Source organism: Oratosquilla oratoria, chromosome 22 (assembly GCF_046742065.1).
Source record: "Oratosquilla oratoria isolate Oo_2021 chromosome 22, ASM4674206v1, whole genome shotgun sequence".
Taxonomy (NCBI): domain Eukaryota; kingdom Metazoa; phylum Arthropoda; class Malacostraca; order Stomatopoda; family Squillidae; genus Oratosquilla; species Oratosquilla oratoria.
The window spans coordinates 32509070-32519296 of NC_134798.1; positions in this window are offsets into that span (position 1 = coordinate 32509070).

Genomic DNA, 10227 nt, shown 5'->3' on the forward strand with positions numbered 1-10227 from the left:
ATTGACACCATTCACATTATTATTTTACTTAATTATCCCTTTGACTGGTAATTGATTGACTAAGTGATTGGTTTATTTATTTATTTATCATTGATTCATTCATTCATTAATCTCTTTAAATGGATATTCATTTATTTACTCATCCATTATCTAATTCATTTATGAATTTATATGCTTATTTATTTACTTATTTATATATTTATCTAGTAGTTTGTTTATATATTGAATTATTTATTCATTTAATTATGTATTTATTTATATATTTACTTATTTATTAATATATTTATTTATTTGTTTATCTATCTATTTATCTATTTATTTCTTCTGTATTTGTCGGTGTTAATCAATAAATTGGGAGTTGTGGGATTACATCTTCCTTCAGCTTGTAGGTTCAACTAAGCTACGCAGACCGTACCGCTGGGAAATAGCTCGACCCTTTGCTCATATATATCAATATTAAAAAGACCTTAGTTCACATAAAACCGAAAAGGTGTCCTTCAGTGATTGTCTTGGAGGGAAGTGTAAATATGAAACTTAGTTTCTTCTTCGTTCGTAACGACCTTCTAGCGAAATAAACACCTTATGAGGACGGGGTCTTTATTACAACGTCGTACTAATAAAGGTTCCGTCCTCATAAGGTGCTTATTTCGTAAGAGAGGGTTTACATGGTCGAACAGTTCGTCGAACGCGGTTCGACAGACACGTGTTTAAATAGATGTGTGAACGTGTGAACGGGGTATTTGGTTGTCGAACACGTTGTTCGACAACCAAATGCCCCGTGTAAACTCCCTCTAAGGCGTGTCGGCGACTGTTATCTTCATACTAACAAACTTCTACAACATTTTCTACGTCTTTGCAACCAAGTACTAAGATTGCTCACCAGAAAGTGAGCTGCATTTCGAACAACATTCATCTCGTTTGTACCACAGTGGGTGTTGAATAAAAAAGAATCGCTCTTCAACTCTTCTCATTGTAAGTCCTAGAACGAGCATGTAAGGTGTTCTAATTTTCTTTATTTCTTCTCGAACACAATTTCATTAGGTAGCTAGTTTTTTGTTTTTTTTAACTAACCACTTAGATATTATTGTTTGCTTTGTAAATTATGATTTTGTAGTCACCGATCAATTTTATTTTTCAGCCGGAGGTCGGATGAGTCAGGATTTAAACATCCCAGACTTTTGTATATCTATACTAACAATTCACAATTTTATTCAACTGCTCGTACCTGACAAGGGACAAAATTCCCTCTCGATTGTTCAGGACCCTAATTCGTCCTCACCCTGGGTCTTAACGGGGTCCCAATTAATCTAGAACAAATTTTCTTGCGTCCCTACTCTGACCCTTTCAACTGAATTAAACCATATAGCATTAAAAGGCATCACTATACCAATAGGTTTCATGGGGTCGTTTCACCGAGACTATTTACTTTAGAGTCTGTTTTTCTCAGATAAAAAAAATCTGATATCATTGAATAAAATCTACTAAATTTGCCATGTTACTGAAGATGTCAAATTTTTTATTCCTTGGTGTTTTAGCTGCATAAAATCCTGTAACATTAACTAGAAAAACGTATATCACTGGTATGATTACCCCAACCTTATAGCTATGGAAGGAAATTCCCTCATATGAATAAAATTGCTTGGTAGTGGTAAGAATTAGTGGCTAAAGTCGTGAAAAACAGCAAAAGGGATGAGTGTATTAGGTTGAACTAGTTTTACTCTTGGGGATCCATTTTCTCTAAATATCCATTTTCGAAGATAACAAACCCCTCGTGCTATCCAGTCTCATATCAGATAAAAATATCATAAAATTATTGGCAAGGTTTAGAGCCCGTCTTCGTAGTAAGAAAAAAGTCAAAGAAAACGCAAAAAGACAGCAAATCATCAGGAGCCTTTTGTACCACACAAATTTTTTATTTATTTATTTATTTATTCTTTCATTTATTTATTTATTTATTTATTTATTTATTCATTTATTCATTTATTCATTTATTCATTTATTCATTTATTCATTTATTCATTTATTCATTTATTCATTTATTCATTTATTCATTTATTCATTTATTCATTTATTCATTTATTCATTTATTCATTTATTCATTTATTCATTTATTCATTTATTCATTTATTTATTTATTTATTTATTTATTTATTTATTTATTTATTTATTTTATTTTATTTTATTTTATTTTATTTATTTTATCTATTTATTATTATTACTATTATTTTTTTTTTAACAGAGAAGTGGCCACCTTCTGTGGACGAATTTGGTACGATTGATACATGGACGGCAATCTGACATTTGTTTGGAATATCATTCCTATACTCTCCGGGAAAGCAACGTTGTACTCTCGGTGAGCAAAATAATAGTCCATGTTTGCACACATACATGTTATAGGGTGGGTAAATAAATGTATAGAATTCGGTAAATAATTACATTGGTCACAAGAAGATAAAGCATTACAATAACAAATGGGTGCGCACAAGAAGTAACAACTGGGACTCCTAGCCTTGAGTTGACGTGCGAAACATACACGACTCACTTGGTTCTCCTTACAAAGGCACATAGAATTGTAATTAAATAATACAATGACAATAATAAAATTAATATGCAACAAAATCTATGATAGTTATGCAATGGAAAAACACAAAAACAATTGAACAATTTTAAGTATAATATACTACAATAGCTGTACGACGCTACAACGCAGTGCGTAACTATAATATACATAATGGTATGATACCATCACATCATTCGGCCACCACCATTCGGTGACCCCACCAAGCAAATGAGAAAGATAGATGACCGAGCCAAACAAAATCAAAAGGATGATCTACTCCACACGCACCATAGCGTACATACAAAAGCAGCGGAGAAATATGTATACATGGAATCACCCTAAAAAATATATATACTAAATAATAACATAATTAAATATATATACATACAAATAAGTACTGGCACCAGTAAAAACAAAGGACAAACGATAACAATTGCCGGACGTCCGGGACATGACACTTAATGGTAAACAATAGTTACACATTGTACCTAAAAATAGACAAAAATGATAGACATTACAAGAAATGTAATATACCAATCACATATGAAATGGACACAAAAAAGGTAAACATGATAGACAATGCATAAATACAGATATTTAAGCATAGAACCCCTTGAACAGAGATTATAATTGTGAGGGGTACAGAAGGCATAGTTTGTACAGTGGGCCTTCGGGGAGGCCGGGCGAATGCAGGGATAGGGACTCTTGTTATCTTAAGCCTATCAGAGTGCGACACTTCACTTAAACCCTGGGAAAGATAAAAAAAAAAATAATAATAATAATAAAAAAAAAATAACTTATTGACATCCAACTTTTCAGTAACCAAAAGGGGACCTGTAAACCTACAATTGAGTTTAGATTGGCAGTCAGGCATGCTTTTATGAACATGATCGCCAATCCTTATGTTAACAGGCTTAGCCCGGTTATGCTGGTGTTTCAACATTTTGGATTTGGAGTAAAAAAAAAATTCTCTTAGGGAATAATAAATTCTATGTAATGTGTGACATTGAAGTCGACTATAATCATCAAAATTGTAGAGGGGACGAGTAGAACTGTCTAAGACACCATGAGGCGCCTTACCCGTGGAAACATCAATTGTGGTATTAATGCCAGCATTGACATGCGAAAACCAATCCTCCCAAGATTCATGGAAGCTAATAGCAACGTGCTTGAAAATATCCAAAATCTTCCTAACAATCTTCGTAACATTTACAAACGTTCACCATAACCTCATCCCTAGATTCAGACCCATTGTCACTAAGGAGCACTGAAGGAGTAGTGTATGAACAAAAACTTATAAAACTAAAGCATGATCAACTACTGGATTAGACTTGCTACGTAAGGGAGCAAATATTACAAAACGACTAAAGTGGCCCACACACACACAAGGATATACACAGAACCTTGAGTACTACGAGGCAATTGTAAAAGGTCTATAAACATAGTCTGAAAAGGACGAGAAGATGTAGGGTACTCTAGGATAGGGCAGTGTGCGTAGAACCTTTGTTCTGGGCACAAGAGGTACACTGGGCTACATGAGTGGTAATGCCCAGTCGCATTTTAGGTCAATAGTATTTCTTGCGAGCCATACCCAGAGTTTTGTGAGGACCTGGGTGACCAGCCTGAGAGGCATCATGAACAAGAGACAGAACAACAGGAACTAAAGACTTTGGGATCAGTAACTGTGCCACATCCTGCTCAAAGAAAGGGGAGAAAGTGGCAGCAGACTGGAAGTGAATATTAAGAGAGAGAGAATAGAGTTTTAGATACTTTGGTGCGAATGTGGCGGGAAAGGGAGGAGTGGAGGTGGAAGTAGAATGTAGATTGAGAGAAGCAAGTAAATGCCTTGAAGGAATAAATAGTGTAATGAGAAAAAGACGTTTAGGAATGGCTGCTAAGAGGAGATTGTATAAAAGAGTGATTGTGCCGACAGCACCGTACGATGCAGAAACATAAATCATGAGATAGGAAGAGAGGAGGAGTTTGTATGTATTTGAGATGAGGTGTCTGAGAAGTATGATAGGGGTTAGTTTGCTGGATAGAGTGAGAAATGAGGAGATTAGGAGGAGAACGTTGGTGGAAAGGGAATTGATAGATAGGGTTGATGAAAGAGTATTGGGATGATTTGGACACATGGAAAGAATGAGTAAAGAAAGACTAATAAAAGAGGTGCGGAAGGCAGAGGTGGAATAAGTGAACATAAGGGGTCGACCTAGTATGAGATGGATAGATGGGGTAAAAGAAAGAGGGGAATGTCTGTTGAGGAAGGACGGGAGAGGACAGATGATAGGGGTGAATGGAGAATGGTTGCGTATGGATGATGCTCTGATGCATGATGGGGAGAAGGTGGGGATAGGGATGAGGGAGTAGGTGTGAAAAATAAATTGACGCAGCCCGAAGGGATTTCTCTTCGTCTTTTCCTTTTCTATATGAGGGGACGGAGAGGGGGGGTCGCCAATTTTATGAAGCGGGCTTGCTTTGGATGTGCTGTGTCTTGCGACACTGCTTCTGACCCAGGCCAGTGGACGAGATGCAGTGATGACCCGTCATCCAGGAGGTGTTAAGATAAGAGGGGAGTAGAGTATGTTAGGGATGCAATGGGTAGGATTATTTTTTATGCCTTTGTTTTTGGCTACCTCTCATGTAAGGGGGAAAATCCTTTGGTATATGTATGCATATACCTTTGAATTTACTGTACTAAGTCCATGCCTGTCTATTTTATGTCCCAAAACAAATATCACTGTCCTGCAAAACTTTGCATTTTTCAAGTTTTCCTTATTTCAACTAGTCCTGATAATACCAAATCTAATTTCTTAAAGTGCTCAACTGCTGTCTGGGAAACTATTAAAATATCATCTAGAAATACAGTGGCAGTCTTTCCTAGCAACCCATCTAGAACTGTATTCTTTAATCTCATGTAAATTAATGGATTATTGCATAACCCAAATGGCATTTGTTTGAACGCATAGTTGGTGTAGAAAAGACTGTGAATCCTCGTGAGTCTTCATGCAACTCAATCTTCCAGAACGCAGACTTGATATCTTTAGTGCTAAAATACATATTCTCGGTTCCCAAACTACTAAGTATGTCTCCTATTACTGGTAACAGTAATCTATCGGGTACAGTCTGTTCATTCTATTCCCTATAATCAATAAATGGATGCATCTGATTTTGGTACCGGAATCAAAGGGAATTTCTATTCACTTTTACGATGTTCAGTAATATCTTGCCATAACATTTCAGTGACCAGTTTATCTACAATGGCTACTTTACTAAGTGGAAATCTATAGGCAGGTATATAGATAGGTTGAGTCCCAAGATTTATTTTGATCTGATGTTTTAAAACAGTTCTTTAATCTAAGGCGTCCTCCGGCAAAGAAATTGCTTTATTGTGCTTCAAGATCTAAGCAACTAAGTTTTCATCCATCTCAGGACAACTAGTAGGTTCTAGTTGATTCTTGTATTTCTCTCCCAAATCTGTTTCTTCCTGAACTGAACAGATTGATGAAATTGATGATTACAACTCCTCCGTACTCTCACTTAAAATCTTAATGGGTTTTGTAAAAACTTGAAAACATCCTATTTGTTTGCCTTTTCTTAAGATTATGTCTTTATTCAAAGTACTAATCACTTATATTTCTACCATGTTCTTTTTTGTCTTATAAATACCTAAGTCCAATTTCAAACATTTTATCTTAATTGATTCTGGGATGGTTATGATTTCAGTCTACAATGACTCCTTTCAACTACACTTTTACCCTGTTAATTGATTTGGAGTGTAATAACGTCGACCTCATTACGCTGCCTTCTACAATTACCAAAGCTTCTTTTGAAGTTGATGAATTAGTAATTTCTGGGATTTCTTGTACATCTCAGTTGGGTTCACTATATGAGACTTTATTTTCTGTTGGCCAGGACCGCCCTGCCCCACTATCATCCAATCTAGCATTCATATATTTCCTATCTATTTCAAGAGATTCTCTGATCACTGTTATTGACTCTAAGTCTGGTTGATTTAAAAATGGGATTAACTGTGATTTCACTAAGATCCCTAACTCAGCAATAAATATGATCATGCTCTCTTTTCTCGTACTTGCTAGTCATATCCGTAGATATCCTGGCAAAATAGATTTATCAACTATCACTGGAATATACAAATGCTCATTTTATATAAGACTTCTAATTCAACCTTACCTAATGTTTTTAACTGATTCCCAGATACTCCTTGCAATTAGTAATGGATTGGTTCCAAGATTTTTATTTCTGGCTTTAATTGGTTTGAAACTATGCTAGTTATAACATTAGCTATACATCCTGTATCAATATTTGAATAGGTTTATTGAGCACTCTACCCGCAATGAGGGGTCCTACAAAATTTCTTCCAATTTGTAGTCTACAATTGTCTTTGATATTGGTGTTTTCTTTCACCCTTTTATCACTCTTATCTGTAACACAATACTATTTGTATTTCTATGTTAGCTCTGTAGTATCATTTTATTCTGTGTCTGGTGGTTTTCCTTTTGTTTCTGGGTTAATACCAAAATTAGGTTTTATTCAACAGTCCTGTGTTCTACGTCCTATTCTCTGGTGATACAAACAGAAAGGTGGGGTTCTACATGACCTTCATATCTGCAGTTTCTACAAATAGTTTCATAAAAACACTTTTGTGATTTATGCCCCCATTTATTACAATTCTAGCATTCAATTCTAGCATTCCTTGATGTGCTTATAACTCTATGTTCCGATCCTCTGTTTCTGTAATCACTTATAAAGTTCTTATTTTCTCTCTGTTTTTGCATTCCCACTGTCATAACATAGGGATTAATCGTTCTATCTTTACTATAACCTTTAAGAAGGTAATATGTCTCCCCTAAATTAATTGTTTGTTTGAAATATTCATACAGCATTTCTGCAGTTATATAATTAGAATAATGTATTACTAATACAAATGGTTAGTAACCTCAGACATTTTTATTTTGTCCCGTAGTCAGTGTTTTTAAAATCGATTTGAATCGACTCACGTACGGTGCATACCTCACACGTACACCAAGCTCGTCTTCCTAGTAGTCCCCTCATTTACTAGCTCGCCGTCCTAGTAGTCCCATTGTTCACTAGTAGTAGTATTCCCTCTCGTAGTCCTCTCTTTTACTTTTGCTTGTAGTCGTCCCCTTCTAGTCTGCATGCGCGTGGTTGCGTTCACTGCGTGGTTGTGGTTGCTTGTTGTGTGATGCACCAGTCTCGTAACCGTATATTGCACTAATTCCTTTATATGTAGTATTTTACACTAATTTTGATCACCAGTCTCTTCGTTAGTAGCGTTGCATTTCATCCGTTTTGTCCATAGCTTGCCGCCACTGTGGTCGCCTTTCACCACACTGTTATCCTCTCTCTTTCGTGAGTTTACTTTCGTATTGTAAGTCTTTCACTTTCTACTTTCCTTTCGCCACTGTCTTTGTTACGTATGATAGACAATTACAATTTTAATAAGAAGGCCCTGTGCCTCCGATCATCCAACTTTGTCAAGTTCCACTTAGTATTATTTTATGTATAGAAGGAATTACAAACAACTTGATTTGTCTTTTTTTTTCTAATATTACTACACATGGTTCTCTAAGTTACACCAAGGGACTCCCCTCGGTAATCCTCAATTTGGGTACTAGGTCAGTTCTGCAATGACGTCATGGTTTATTTATTTAACATTAGAATTAAGAACATCCCCTAAGGGCGTGATCTTACGATCGTGAACCAATTCAATTTTTCACATTCTTCCCCGCTTGTAGTACTGCTTACTCACGCAATCTCGACTTCAATGCACATTGACTTACTTTACATATTATTACATCAGCATAAAAGTTTACATTATACAGCAATGAAATTCGATCCCCGGCGACTGTTTGTAGACATTAATCGGAGAGCGAGCTTGTGCAACTCCTACAAATTGTTGTTTACCAAATACCCATCTCATAAAAATTAAATTCTCGCCACCTACCCCTCTATGTACCTCATTTGTCTATCTATATCTACGAGCCTCATCTACGAACCTCTTAGAGAGAAACTTGTACAGAATGAAATTTATTACAAAAAGGAGTTAAAGGGAGATTTTATAAATCCCTAAGAGCATAATAAGCCTTCCTACCTATAAGACATTCTGCTCTGGTATCAACAGTGACTGAGATAGGTATGTTCTCTGTAAGAAATTGGAAGGTGAGTAACTGAAAAGACTCATCAACCACCATAGTGATGATCTAAGACCGGGTATTACTGGTCAATCCCTTAGTTTGTGATATGAGCACAGGTGAAAAACGGGGCTGAGGTTGTCTAAGTTGATGTGAGATCTCTGTCTAGAGAGATTATGTGTCACGTTAGAAGCATCATAGAAATTCCTACGGGCACGAAACTACTTTGATTTGTGCTCGTGACGCTTACGGCCAAAGCAAAAAGCACTTGAGTGACCTGATTTGTTACGATAACAAATGTAGATGAAGGAAAGATTTTAGTAGGTGCTAATGACTGAGAGGGTGGAGGAAAAGAACTAGGAACATTGGTATGTTCTTGTGCATTGCTAATGCACAAAGAGCCAGAAGGCAGTTCCTTTAGTTTACTTGAAAGCCGAGTTGCTAAAGACAATAGGGACTCATCCGTTTTATAGTTGAAAGAAAATGTTTCTCTTCTCTTAAAAGATACCAGTAATAGTATATAAAAAAGAAATTCCAAAATAAGGCGAAACCTGTCCAAAGTGATAGCATCCTTATCCACCCAATCTGAATGAAACAATGACTTGCAGGCATCGAAAGCGCTCTTGCTGGCGTGAGCCTGAGCACGCATATAGTTAAGAGTGCCCAATTGGTAAGTAAGGACATCAGACATCTTAAAACACCAACGAAAATCATCACCTACAGGGGGGATAACAGAAAGTATTTTGCGGAAATTAGCTCTAAAAGTGTTATAATTATAGTTCAAATTTTTGAGGTCAATTTTTATGAAAGTAGCAGTTGCCGCCAAGACTGACGAGTTAAACACCATATGAGGATGGAACCTTTATTTGTACGACGTTTCGCTTATTACAGTTTTTCAAAATACTTGAAAAAACTGTAATAAGTGAAACGTCGTACAAATAAAGACTCCGTCCTCATATGGTGCTTGACTCGACAGTTTTGGGGTCAAGACATGACGGTGACAACATTTCAGCTGCCAATGTGTTAGGTACAAGTTCAGACCTAAAGAATGAGAATTTATCTGACCCAGTAGTTACGTTACTATTAATCATACTATCTTTGCACTGACGAATAAAATCAGCATCCTCATACTGGAGATCCTGATCCGAAAACATAACTATAGAAAGGTCCTGATGCAAAAGTGCAAATGTATGAACCATCGTCTGAGATGGAGTTTGGAGACTTATAAACAAGGGCAATTTACTCCTAGTAGACATATTAAAAGTAGAGCAAGGTAACTGTAATACACTCCTTCATAACATTAAAACAAAAACATGAAATTCTTAATACATACATCAATTGTGGTGATTGTTTACAGAAACAGGGCTTTCACAGATAAACTTGGGCCAGCAATCCTCGCCTGTGAAAATGCTTATAAACAGAAACGCAAAATTTCTATGATACAAAAGAGGAAAAGGGCACCGTAAGGGATAACTATACAATTTGAAAATT